A 13,643-nucleotide genomic window follows, 5' to 3' on the forward strand; every position below is an offset into this window, starting at 1 on the left:
GCACATTATTTAAAACCTACCTAGATCATTGATATATTGTCATCTTATGCTTTTAAGAGGGCCCTTTTCCCCCTAACATATAATTTCCTGTATGACCTTTAGCTTTTTTGTTTCAGATCTTACTCTTTGATGTGATGTTGCTTTTATCAAGATAAAGAACCATTGGAAATAGTTATCCATTTATTAATTTGATTATAGATTTTTTTGGCTTTTCATTATTTTCTAATTTATTTCAGTAAACATTTATTTAACTTCCATAATCAAAGTAATAAATACGTAATCATCGTAAATGACTCATTTACCATTTACAGCGGAAGCCTTCTCCTGAAAACGTGGCTCACATGGATTCTGTTCTTCTCTGATCCTCTGCCGGCTTTAATTGTGTTTTCTTTGGGCCATTTTACATGGTGGCCACGCATCTCCACTGATCCCCTCAATGGCCCTGCTTTCCATTATTCGTGGCCTTGTGCAGTCTCTTCCCTCCCCAGATCGCTGCTGGGCTGTCCCTGGTGTCAGCCAGCAGACCGCAGCATTGCCCACTCTGACTCTGAAGTGGACAAGGCCAGACAGAGTCACCTTTGCGCCCCGGGGAAACTGGAACCACTGTGTAGCTATTCCCACTAACCTGTGGATGTTTTAAACCCCTACCGTTTAGGAATTGTTGTTTATGTGGCAACTGATACATCTCTAGATCCTGAACTTCCTTTTCTTTATGTTTTATCTGGAGGTCAGGGACCTATAGAGTCTGTTTCTTTGGTATCTGAGCACATAACTGAATGCCACACACACAATGTCAAATGAACGAACAAATGAACGAATGAACGAGAGCATAGATGATTTGATATTGCTGAAAGAAAAATTAAGCACGGATTGACAAGATGTTTTAGCTGACATATCTGAACCCATCATTCAAGTTTTACTTTTATTTTGCCGTCGTGGACCCAATCCAATAAGAATGATGTATCTTTTACCTATTAACTTAATTACCTATCAATTTATTACCTATCAGTTCACTTATCGATCTAAACTCTTGTTACTCAGACCGTGGTGAGGGATAGGAAGCCTCAGTGTCACCTGGGAACTCACAAAAAGTGCAGGGTCTCCGGCACTCTCTAGGTCTCCCGAATCAGAATCTGCATTTTAATAAGATCCCAGGTGGCCGTGCACACACGTTACAGTCTGAGAAGTGTGGCTCTAAGCCACATGTCTTTCTTTGTTCTTTGTGAGCATACCAAATGAACACGCCTCATAAATGCTTAAAAATATATGACAATAAATCAGATTCTTTGAGAAAGATATTATTTGTGATTGACTGTGTTTCACAAACAAGTGCATTCTGATGTCAACAACGTCCCCATTCTCTAAAGACTCCCCGACTCAGCCCCAGTGTCACCCAGCTGTGACAGCCTGAGTGATTTCAAACACCACTGATTGACATCTTAAACGTTGCCTGGAAATGCCGCGCTCTGCAAAATCCTTCATCACAAGAACACATCTGCCTTAAAGTCGGCTGTCCAAATGGAGGGGCATTTCCTCCAGAAAGCAAAACACCAGGCTTTCATCTCTTCAAAGCAAACCCACGGGTTTTGAGGTTTTTTTTTTTTTTTTTTGGTACAAAGAGGAGTTTTCCCGCCTCTTCCCAGCTCCTCAAGTGCCCCTCCTGGGTGAGCAGAAGCCCTCAGCTTTGGGCCCTGTCCTGAGAACAGCCTGGTGGAAGGATTATACAGATGATAAACCTCCGTGCTACCAAGCAGTTGCCATATATCCCAGGATCAAGTTGTGTGAGTGGCTGACAGGAAAAGCCCAGGAGGATTGGGTTACAGGAAAGGGCTGCCATTTATTTATTTATTTTTCTCCTTCTGTAACTAATTCCAAAAACAGACCCTTGCTTGAGAGCCGGAGTACCAGAGAACAAGAGGAACTCTGCAAAATTCTAATTGGGGAACAGTTGACTTAATTGGTGTCCATTTGGCAGACAATGGGAAAGACTCCCCAGCTGGGCTGAGAAAGGACCCAGGGGGAATATAGGCTTGCAAGAAGCTGGAACACTCTGGAGACCGATTGTTTCCTGAGGTAAAACCTGGAGACCAGGGCTTAGATTAACTCTACAACTGTCAAGCTCCATTAGGGGCAATCAGAGGAGACAGAGCATGGGTTAAACACAGGAAACAGAGCTGACAATAGAGACATATGTCTCCAAGAGCCGGGAAGGGAGACAGGCATGTATATGTCTAATAACAAACATAAACATTTTTCTTTCAGGTTCAGATGTAGCACTGATGGGTCAAAGATAGTCCTCAGTATGAGGTGTTAAATGTCAAATATTAGGAACCTAAGTGGTTCAGTTGCACACGCTTGTTTTGTGCAATTCGATGGTGTTGAAGACATTTCCTGAGCGTCTCAAATCTGCAGAGAATAAAGCGGTGGCTGAAAATCAAGAGCTGAGGGCCGGATGGGCTGGGACCCAGGAGGACCCTGTTCTGTTCCCTGTTCGGCCGTTAACCAATTGGCTGCCACTGGACCGCCTTCCTGAGATCTCTAGAGCCCTGTTAAGTCATTTGTAAAATAGGGGGTTGTTGTTGATCATTTCTGGGGGCCCTGTTAGCACTAACATTCCACTAGCTTATATCTTACTTGAGTTTGAAACACACAGAATCTTTTTCTCTTTGTGTGTGGCCGTGCATGCACGGTGTGGAACATGGTATGCTGTATATTTGTAATATAGCACAAAATCTGGTGTGATGTAATTTTGTGATATTTTGAAATATTAAAAATGAGGTACAGAACATGCGACCCCAACGTTCGGCACCTTGGCATATTGAATCCTTTAAGCTGAAGGAGTTGGAGAAAACAGAAGTCATTCTGCCCTTGCCCTTCTTCCCTGAAACAGGGTCATAGAATCCTCAAGTGAGTCAAATGGGAGGTGTCCTCCTTATACCAGAGGAAAGGAACATCCTTATCTTTGAGGATAAAGGGACACCAAGAAGAATCTGGACATGCCTTGTTTAGTTTCAATCAGTTTACTACACTTACCTCATGCTCTCTGGCCTACCTATTTTTCCATGACTGTCCACTCTTCATCAAATCTAGCATAAAAAATACTCAAGTTTAACCATTTCTTTGTGTCTCTATTTCCTAATGAAGGCAGTCATGTTGCATACAATTTATATTAAATAAATGTATATGCTCTTCTGTTCATCTGTCTCTGTCAATTTAATTTTTAGACCCACCTGTGGACCCTAAGAAGGCTGAGGAAACGTTTTGCTTCCTTATATTACACACATATCTCAAAATACCACAAAATATATCACTGTAATATATGATCTTTTTCTATTACTATTTACAACATCATAACAGTAAAACTCCTATTATATGCCAGTGTAGAGAGAGCATTTATAAAACAATTAGGCCAAATTTTAAAACTACCCTCAAGTGGATGTGCTTAGAGTCTATTCATATGCACATGAGATTAAGTTGGCCAAGGGGTATCTCAGGTCACAAGAGAATACTTCACTGTTTGACGGACCTTTAAAGATCTCCAAGAACAGACTGCAGAGCGAGTGAGTGGTCTGACAGATGAAAGCAGGTAGGTGTAAGTCTCATCCTCCCGAAAGAGGAGGGCAGAAACATTCAAAACAATTGACCCCAATGGGCTGAAGCAATGTAGGCTGGAGGACAAGGTTATCTCACGTCATTTTTTCCAGAGTGGTCCAAGAGTCATAAATTCAGAAATCAAACATCCTTCCTCTACCTCGAGAAGAATGGCACACATGACAGGAAGTCACTTTGTTGTCCTCATGCAGGCGTCCTCTGCAGGCATTGGTAGTCCCAGGGTGAGCAAAGGAAGAATTCAAGAACTCTTTTCCTTTTGTTCATGGGCACTTCCCCCAATGCTGGAAATGAAGAAGGGAGCTTGAGACTAAAAACACAACACAAGTCTGCCAACAACCTTGACCTTTAAAATGGAAGGTTGGCAAAATCCATTTTGATCTGAGTTCACCTGTCTGCCTTGCCTCCTCTTCTGAAATGTCAATCTTACAGAAGAATTTGGTTTTGTGAGATATGAAGAATCTTTATAGGCAAAACAGATATTTAAATGCAACCTTTTTCCCCTCTCCTGTTAGGCTGTTTGACCAGCAAAGGAGAGCTGTGAGTTTTGGGTTTTGGGTTTTTTGTTTTTGTTTTTGTTTTTCTCTTTTACTCTACAAGTTTAACTTTGAATTAAGGGAAGTACCTTCACTTTCCCCGAGAGGAGTAATTAATTCAAAAGGGGCTTTTCTTATTCGGGTCAAGATATTTTTAAAACAGGTGAGCTGCTACTGGTGACAGTAAGAGATTAAGGAAAAAGGAGAAAAGCTTTGTGACTGAAAGTGGATTAAACTGACAAATACAAAAAAGCAATAGTAGTAAGAATGAGTATTCTCTGGCCTAATTAGACCTCAATTATGCAATACAGTCATTGTTTTGTTTTGTTTTGTTTTGTTTTGTTTTTTGTTTCTCCTAAGATGTTAGTAAAAGGTGTTATTCTCTCCAGATCAGATTGTTTGTCTTGGTGGTGGCTGTTTGTTTGTTGTGCATTCTGAGTAGATCCTTCTGCCTCTCCCACCTCATCCGATTGCTATTTCTTCTGTTGACATCAATTCTCCCTGTCTCTGCATACCTGTAGTGCACCTTTATCTTTGTTCTCTGCATCTCCTAGACCAAGCCCACTCAGCCCCAGGGCTTGTCAATTTTATGATTCATGGGCATATTTTTCCTGGCCTCCTACAAAGAAGGTCTTGGAGTAATTTAAAACGGTTACTTCCATTGGCAAGCTGGATTGGAAGAAAAGTCCCTTATTGACTGGCCTCATCTTTTATCATATAATCTAATAGTAAGACCTGTTCTCAGAGGAAATATTCAGTAGGTATTATAGTGTTAAAGCAGATTTTGCATAGCATGCTTGAATACATTAAATATAACAGAACTGTCCACTTAGTCTCTATGTGCCAAGCCACTCAAAAAGAAAGGATATGATAATATTCCCGAAGTCTGAGGTGGTCCCTCCCCGTGGTAACATTCCGCAAGTCTATGAGCCTATGATTTGCATTCGCTTTAGACATACCTGTAGATAATAATTAAATGGCCACTCATTTGTAGAGTTCTTTGCAGTTTTTCAGGTAATTAAATGAAGAATAACAACTCAGTTTACTTATAACAGGTGGATAAGAGCTGCTTCCCTCTCATGCCAATAAGTTCTATCATCAACTATAATTTTCTGAGTGCTTACATGGGGAAAATCGCTGCACATGCATGATTTCCTTCAACCATGTAACTGTGTGAACTGGTACCTTGCTTATCTCCATGGTACTGGGAGTCATAGAAAGGAAAGGAGGTGGTGATAGCAGTTACATGGTTAAGGAGCAAGGCTCAGATAGAATCCATGCGGTCAAGCTCCATTCCTGTGTGCTCTTAACTTCACAATACTGCTCCAAACCTTGGATCGTCAGTCTTTCATTAATTTCCAAATGTGATTATTTTATCTTAGAAATAGTACTTGAAACGACAAGAGAGGAAGGGGACAAGAAGTTGTATTAGCTGAATATACACCCTATGCCTGATTTTGCTCAGCTCTTTATGTATCTAAAATTACCTTTTTGTTTAATTCATACACAAAAGAAGTCTTATTTTATGTATTTTACAAGCAAGGAAACTGAGGCTTAGAATGTGAAGGAACTTGCTGGAAATCAGTCTTGTTTCTGTGCTGTGAGACTTAAACCTAAGTATGTTTGTCCCTAAAGGTCATATTCTTCCCACTAGATCCTCACGTTGTCCTCTTGCCCTCCTGGGAATATACCCTCTGATTTCATTTCATGAAAAAAATCCTTCTTGTTTATGAGGATATCATCTCTAGGCTAGCAGTTTTTGCACTCCCGTGGTCAATATTCTTAATTGGCTTTCCTCATTTCATCCCTTCTGTCATTCATTCAGCAGGTCTTTGGGTGATTCACTTACTCTGAACCAAAACACCTTTGTCAAAACATAGATGGTGGCCATTTTCAGAAATCCAAGAAAAGGATGCTATGTTGTTGAAGTAAAAGGAGACTATTCTGAGTTCATTATCTCCTGCTGTACCAAAGGTCAATTAGTCCATAAGTAATTGTCGAGAGTCGATTGTGTGTGAGATCCTGTGCATAGACTTTGCATTAGTTGTAAGGGGAAGTTATTAACTTCACAGACTTACACTTTTTCTAGACCCTGTGTGCCTGCCATAATGATTCTAAAGAAGTTTCAAAAAGCTGATGGTGACTTGTGTCAGAGGGCCTATGGTATTCCTCTGCCCAGTCTTACAAAGAACACAATGCCGGACACCTGGATAACTACTCAAAAAACGCAGAACTTAACTTATTTTCCCAGACTCTCAGTCTAGAAACCTCCAAGTCCTTAAATCCTGAAACTTTAAACTATCTTTTCCCAAGCTTTTGTCATTAAGTCCTAGCAAGTTTTCCTTCTAGAAAGTTTGAGTAGATCTGTGCATTCTTTTACTTTCTTTATACCACAGTTTAGTCTCTATCATTGCTCAGTTAGCACTCTGACTTTCTATCTTCTGCTGAAAGAGGCATGATCCATCATCCATCCTTCCAGATTGATCTAGCTGTACCACATGATATTTTATCCAAGAAGCCACAATTCTTCATTGTGAAACTTGCTCAAATACGTTCATTTTCCCACAATAGGAAATGGGAAATGGTATTCATACAATGGTGTTCACTGAAGAATCATTTAGGATTGTAAAATGTTGTAAATAAATCTTAGTATGCAACCATAGGAGATATTTAGATCAATTATGTGCATTCATACAATGAAATGCCACTGCAGCAATTAAAAAGAATGAGGCAGTATTATAAATGGAGAATTTTCAAGATTTCTTATCTGAAGAAAATAAGGAGCCCTAGCGTCTGAGTTAAGAAAAAAACAAAAAGAAAGGCTTGCATAGATGCTTATATATTTATGTGAGACTCTCTTGGAAGACTCTACCAAAAACTGATAATAATATCTGCCTCCAGTGACTAAAGAAATAGGAAGGGAGACTAAGTTTTACAATGAACCCTGTGGAAAAATTTGTATTATCATTTGCATATATTACTTCTTCAAAGATACAACTTTTTTTTTTAAATACTTTGCCGTGCTTTGAAAGTTTCCCTTGCTTTGTCCCTATCCTAACTTGTCCCTTCCAAAAAATATATATTTTAGGAAATCCTTTATAAGACCATACATTTCATAAACTGAAAATCAGTTATCTTTTTTATTGTGCTAAACGTACATAATGTCATTTACCATTTTAACCCTTTTTAGGTGTACAGTTCAGTGGCATTTAGTACATTCATGTTGTTGTACAACCATCATCATCCTCCGGCTCAAGAAGTGTTCCATTTCCTCTACCTGAAAGCTACCTATTAAATAATAGCTCGCCAGGGCGCCTGGGTGGCTCAGTTGGTTAAGCGACTGCCTTCGGCTCAGGTCATGATCCTGGAGTCCCGGGATCGAGTCCCACATCGGGCTCCCTGCTCAGCGGGGAGTCTGCTTCTCCCTCTGACCCTCCCCCGTCTCATGCTCTCTTTCTATCTCATTCTCTCTCTCAAATAAATAAATAAAATCTTTAAAAATAAATAAATAAATAAATAAATAAATAAATAAATAAATAAATAATAGCTCCCCATTCCCCTCTCCTTCCATCCCCTGGAAACCACCATTCTACTTTTTGTCTCTATGCATTTGACGCTTCTAAGTACCTCATCTATGTGGAGGCATATAGTATTTGTTTTTTTGTGTCTGGCTTGTTTCACTTAGCATAATGTCCTCAAAGTTCATCCAAGTTGTAGCATGTGTTAGAATCTCCTTCCTTTTTAGGGCTGAATAATATTCCATTGTATGTACATACCGTATTTTGTTTATCCATTCTGCATCACTGAATATGTGGGTTGAAGATCAATTTTGCCATAGAGAATATTTTTGATTAGCCATGTTTCTAGGAGGTCTCCTTTATGAATTTTTGAAGGTGGTGATATCCAGATGTCATCAATGGGTTGTACTGCTAAGGCTTTGCCCGGCTGCATCCACAACATCTATTAGTATCTTGTGGGTGAACATGATTTTTTTTAATTATTCATAATTAATGTAATCAAATTAAGAAATCCTTCCTCCAAATGAACACTGCTTACTATACGTATATGTGTGTGTGTGTGTGTATATATATGTATATATATATAAACAAACTATATATATATAAACTGAAAATCAATATATATACATATGTAATATATATTTAATATTTGGTTAATATTGTTTAACACAAAATATGGAATATACTTTAGCAGTTCCTTAAATTAATAATACAGATATCTTTAAGGGCCTTATTAAGCAGAAATATCTTCACTTGAGAAATATTTAAATGTTCATCTTAATATCTTAACAGCATTTTTAACACGAAAGAGCAGAGCCTCCCACATAAACATATCTTTATTAAATTGTAGTCTAAAATTGACAAAATTTAGTTATTGTTTTTTATAAATTTACTGTGCATAGAAAAATTAGACCATTATTTTAATTGAAGCCTGTTTTAGAAATGTACTTTTTTCATTATCATCATTATTATTATAATTATACATATTTTATCTGGAGTAATCCTGACATACCTAACATATTTGGGTCATAAATCTGTAAAGAGTCTTACAATTGAAAAACAGTATTTGGAGATGGAGTGAGTTACAGAATGGCTGGATGTCTGAAAGAATCTGAGAATCCAGGATTGGGCCAGACATTCCTTTTGGAAATAATACAAATGAAGAATTCTTTGGCTCCCCTGTTTCTCTACCGAGATCTTTTACTCATTTTGGGTTTGCATTTATCACTCCTTGCTTTAACAATCGGTTCTATTACATATGCATGGGGTGCCATATATCTAGTTTCTTAAATAGGACATCCATTGGGTTATTTTATATTTTAAATTGCTGCATGTGTTAAAAAAAAGTCAACCTTACGTGGGATCTTGGTATGGCAGAAAGAGCATGAGCTTTGAGTCAGAGAAATTAGTGTTTGAAATACAGCTCTAATTCTTATCAGCTTGTCCTTGGGAAAATTACATAAGCTCTGAATCTCTGTGAGCTGGGGAATAAAATAAGAAAATTTAAAATGAATCCATAAAGAATTGTTGTGAAAATCAAATGAGATGAAGCCTATGAATGCTGAGGACCGTGACATCAAGAACATAGTAGGCATTCAGCAAACGTTGGTTCTCTTTACTCTTTTCATGTTGTTATTGTGTAATTCTCTGGTGGGTTCCCTTAAAGAGTTATTTTTATTAAGATATAAGATATTTAAAAACCCACAAGCACTCCTGATGTCACCAAACTCAGTTCTTTGCAGTGAAAGTTCCTAAAATTTTCTACATTGATTTATAACCTTTGAGGGGAAAAAACATTTCTTAATTCTCCATGGTTTCTGATCACTTAGGCTTTTCTGGACTGGGGTAACACAGCATGCCACATGTTTTCCTAACAAATTGCATTCGGACACTTTCCGACACTTTCATTATTTTAACTCAGGTAATAATTAGTCACTGTCAGAGGAAGGACTTAGGTTGTGCAAATCAGAATAAATTTACCTTGCCGTAGCAGCAGTCACAAATGAAGCAATAAATTAGAAATAGCAAATTGTTACGGACTTAAGAGATCACAAATCAAAATCACTCCCTGAAATCCAGGAAAAGGTAGAGGACTGCCAAGATTTCTTTGAGAGCTTAATTTTTCCAGAAAACTTTTGAGTTGAATCAGTTTGTGACAAATCCCAGAGATGTTACAGACACTGATCACAAAGATGACATTCTGGGACTTCACTCCTGTCATGGAAGCTTTTGCACAATGCTTCTTATTAAAAAGGAAATGAATTTTCTTCTTAAGATAGCTGGGAACTCCTAAATCTTTTATGTACACACACACACACCCACACACAAGCATGCACATGCACATACAGAACCACCCACCCACCGACTTCCCGTCACCCACAGAAAATTAAGAACTCTTCTGAAAAGTCTCATTGAGTATACAAAGCCTTCCCTGGTATTCCAGTGATCAAAATGGTAAAATCTGAGATCATCAGCAGGTTCTGGACTTAGGTCATATTCCCAGAAGTGGGCAATTAAGTTAATTAATGTGGAAAGGGGGAGATGTTTCTAGAAATATGTCATGGCCCCCCTTGCACAGCCTCATCTAGTTCCATGTTTTTTTCTGGGATCAGAAAGATGATATGGAAGGCATGTTCCACAAATTTTCTTCAACTAACCCAGAAAGGATCTTGAACACAATGAGTGAAAGAATGTGATTCTGAGTGAACCGTGGCCAAAACACATAGTGAAGTGGAAAAGAATGGAAGGTCCCACACATTCCTCCAAAGACATAAAAGGCCTGAAATTATTGGATGAGAAACCCATGGCTTAATCAAAGCCTCTTTGGAAAAGATTAGTGGCTTCGACTGTGAAAAAGAGCAATATGTGTTAACTGTGTGATGTGACACCTAGTAAGCTGACACAGCATTGCCTTTGATTACGGAAGTAGAGGCAGTGTATCGAAAGAGACAACCATCCTACTTAAGCGCTGATCAGGTAACAACAGGAGAGGTGTATTCATTTTTGTGTGCAACATCCTAAGTAATACACGGAAACATTGGAACAAGACCCTGTGAGAAAACATTAGTCCCTACCATAAGAAGAGTGTAAGTTGGCTTCACTCAGAGGAGAGAGCCTCTGGATCAGGGTGGATGTTCATGAAAGTTGCCTTCCATTACTGACAGAATTACCATGCAGAGGAAAGAATAGATGTGTTCTCTGTGGAACGAAGATAAAGAATAGACTTTGGTTGCCAAAGATGTAACTAAAACCAGTAGGTGTATTTCCGGTTAAATGACCACTTGGTGGTGAGTATCTAATTTTCCTGCCACCCCGGGTGTCCAGCAAGGTTATCCATAAAATTATCAAAATTTCTGTTACTCAGGAAAAGTCTGTGTCATCCATGCAAACAGAGACCGGTGTGGCAGAAACAAATTTGCTGTGTATGACACAGGTATGAAAACAGACCGAAGGGAGACTTTGAGAGTCGTGATTCTTCTTCTGGAGAGAGTAACACAGCCTCATAATCAGAGAAGCCCTCACAGAACCCCACGAACATTTCTGATTTGTAGGAGGTGGGCCAGTGGACTGCCAGCAGCTGGTATCCACTCAGGAGTTTCCCTGAGCACTGATGCCCTTACAAGCCTAGATGTCAGTCTGTGGCTACAGAAGGAAAGTGGGTGGGTTCACAGCCTTCAGTCAGTTGGGTTGTGATATATGGATCTTTCTTGGTGCTGTGGGAATCCACACCAGGGAGAAAGCCCCCATATCCATATTGGTATCGAGAGGAGGTTTGTAGGAAAGGTGGCTGTGTTTTCTGTTCCTCAGGTGCCATTTTACCAAAGAAGATGTTCTAGGATTTCCCAGAGTTCTGGCTCTCAACACATTCCTCCCAGCCTCCTGGATCAGGTCGCAAGTAGTGTTACATAACATCAACCCGCCTGCTGGTCTTCAGTCTCATAGGATCATCCTAGTTGAAATGCTTGAGCATTATAAAAAAGGGAATGAGCATAATGGAACAGCAGCAACAACAACAACAACAAAAATGCAATCATAGAACTGAAATTTTCCCTAGGCCAAGAAAATTGATCCGGAGGTGGAATTCTCACTCAGAATGCAGAGGAAAATATGAAGATTTTAAAATGTGTGCAAGAGGTCAACAGAGACCCAATTCCTTAACAATGGGCATTTATAAAAATGAGGCCAGAGAAATGGAATTGAAACAACAAGCAAAGAAACATAACATAGAAATAGTAGAAATACTAATAGAAAACAATGTTGAGGGACTGAGGAAAGCCCTATGGATTCCAATAGCATCTTGTGTACAGAGAACTTGATCAGAAGACATCCATCGCTACATAACTTGGTTAAAATGTTTGTGTGCAAGAATAAAAGCAGAATCCTATGAAATAACCAGGAAGAAGATATCAGTTATGTATTTTTTTAAGATTTTATTTATTTAAGAGAGAGAATGACTGAGGGAGAAAACACAAGCAGCGGGGAGGAGCAGAAGGAGAGGGAGGATCAGACTCCCCACTGAGCAGGGAGCCCGATGTGGGACTCGATCCCAGGACCCCGGGATCATGACCTGAGCCAAAGGCAGATGCCCCACCGACTGAGCCACCCAGGCGCCCCTCAATTATGTATTTTTGTCAGTCACCCCAAAAATCAGCTTGGTATTGTACTTCTCCTTTACAGTTCTAAGAGCCAGGTATAGTTTAGAAGATGTGCAAATAAAACTTCTGCCATAAGAACCCTATAGTCAAGTTGTCATTCCTTATAGGAGGCAAAACAGACATTGCCTGTGCATGAAAAACACTCAGAAAATTTACCACTCACTTTGCTTTTCTGATTTGTCACTTAAACATAGGTTCTAATTAACATGAATGGTAAAACTGTGGAAGAAAATAACTAGCAAAACAGATTAAACAATGTCTAACTATGATTTAAAAGGAAATTGGTGAAGGTACTAATGATTCGCAAAGGTGAAGTTTTCTGAGATAAATATTTTTTTCTTTAAGATTTACTTATTCGTTCTAGACAGAGAAAGAGAGAGAGAGAGCACATGAGCCAGGGGAGGGGCAGAAGGAGAGAGAGAATCTGATTCCCCACTGAGTGTGGAGCCCGACCTGGGTCTCAATCCCAGGACCCGAGATCATGACCTGAGCCGTAACCAAGAGTTGGATGCTCAACCAACCGATACACCCCGGTGCCCCTACAATTTTCTAATTCATAGTAAATAGGACCTAGGGCAACACTTTATATTTTTAGACACAGTGAGTTCTTTTTGCTTTTAGGAGTTCACAAACAGTTCCTTGTGAGGTCAGAGCCATGCCAATCTTTTCAAGGATATGATGATTTCTTTCTCTCGACCACCATAAAACTGCATTTTAAAACTTCTTATTCAGCAATTAATGTGTTTTGGCTTATGTTTATTCCATTTGCTCACAGTCTTTCTTACAACTTTAACAAAGATTTAAGCCCCAGGAGAGTAAAGTCTCTATTCTGTTATGTTTTGGCATTCACACCCCCCAATCCAGCATTTATATGGGCCTAACCCTAGAAATTACTGAATAAATATTCAGTGATTTGCATTCTATTATGGAAATAATGAATATCTAGCACTCTGCCCCTTGCAGGAATGCAAGTTCCTTTAGAAGATTTAGGAAAACCCATGAGGTAATGAAAAAACACCATAAAATCATACAACAGGAAACAATCAATTGCATAGGGGCACCTGTGTGGCTCAGTTGGTTAAGCGGCTGCCTTCAGCTCAGGTCATGACCCCAGGGTCCTGGGATCGAGCCCCGCATCAGGCTCCCTGCTTGGCGGGAAGCCTGCTTCTCCCTCTCCCACTCCCCCTGCTTGTGTTCTTTCTCTAGCTGTCTCTCTCTGTCAGTTAAATAAATAAATAAAATATTTAAAAAATAATAATAATCAATTGCATAAAGATGACTGCCTTGACGTAGGGAAAAGCTATCCCAGAAAATGGTTGCTATCG

At 39.3% G+C, this 13,643-nt stretch overlaps 1 long non-coding RNA gene across 2 annotated transcripts in view; it reads right to left on the minus strand.

Moving 5' to 3' along the window:
* Window positions 1-13,643, minus strand: part of LOC141370839 (uncharacterized) — a 40,009-nt gene that overhangs the window by 10,962 nt on the left and 15,404 nt on the right. The window lies entirely within an intron of this gene.

The sequence above is a fragment of the Callorhinus ursinus genome, unplaced genomic scaffold, assembly GCF_003265705.2.
Source record: "Callorhinus ursinus isolate GAN/ISIS: 27379988/994484 unplaced genomic scaffold, GSC_fseal_2.0 scaffold47, whole genome shotgun sequence".
Lineage (NCBI taxonomy): Eukaryota > Metazoa > Chordata > Mammalia > Carnivora > Otariidae > Callorhinus > Callorhinus ursinus.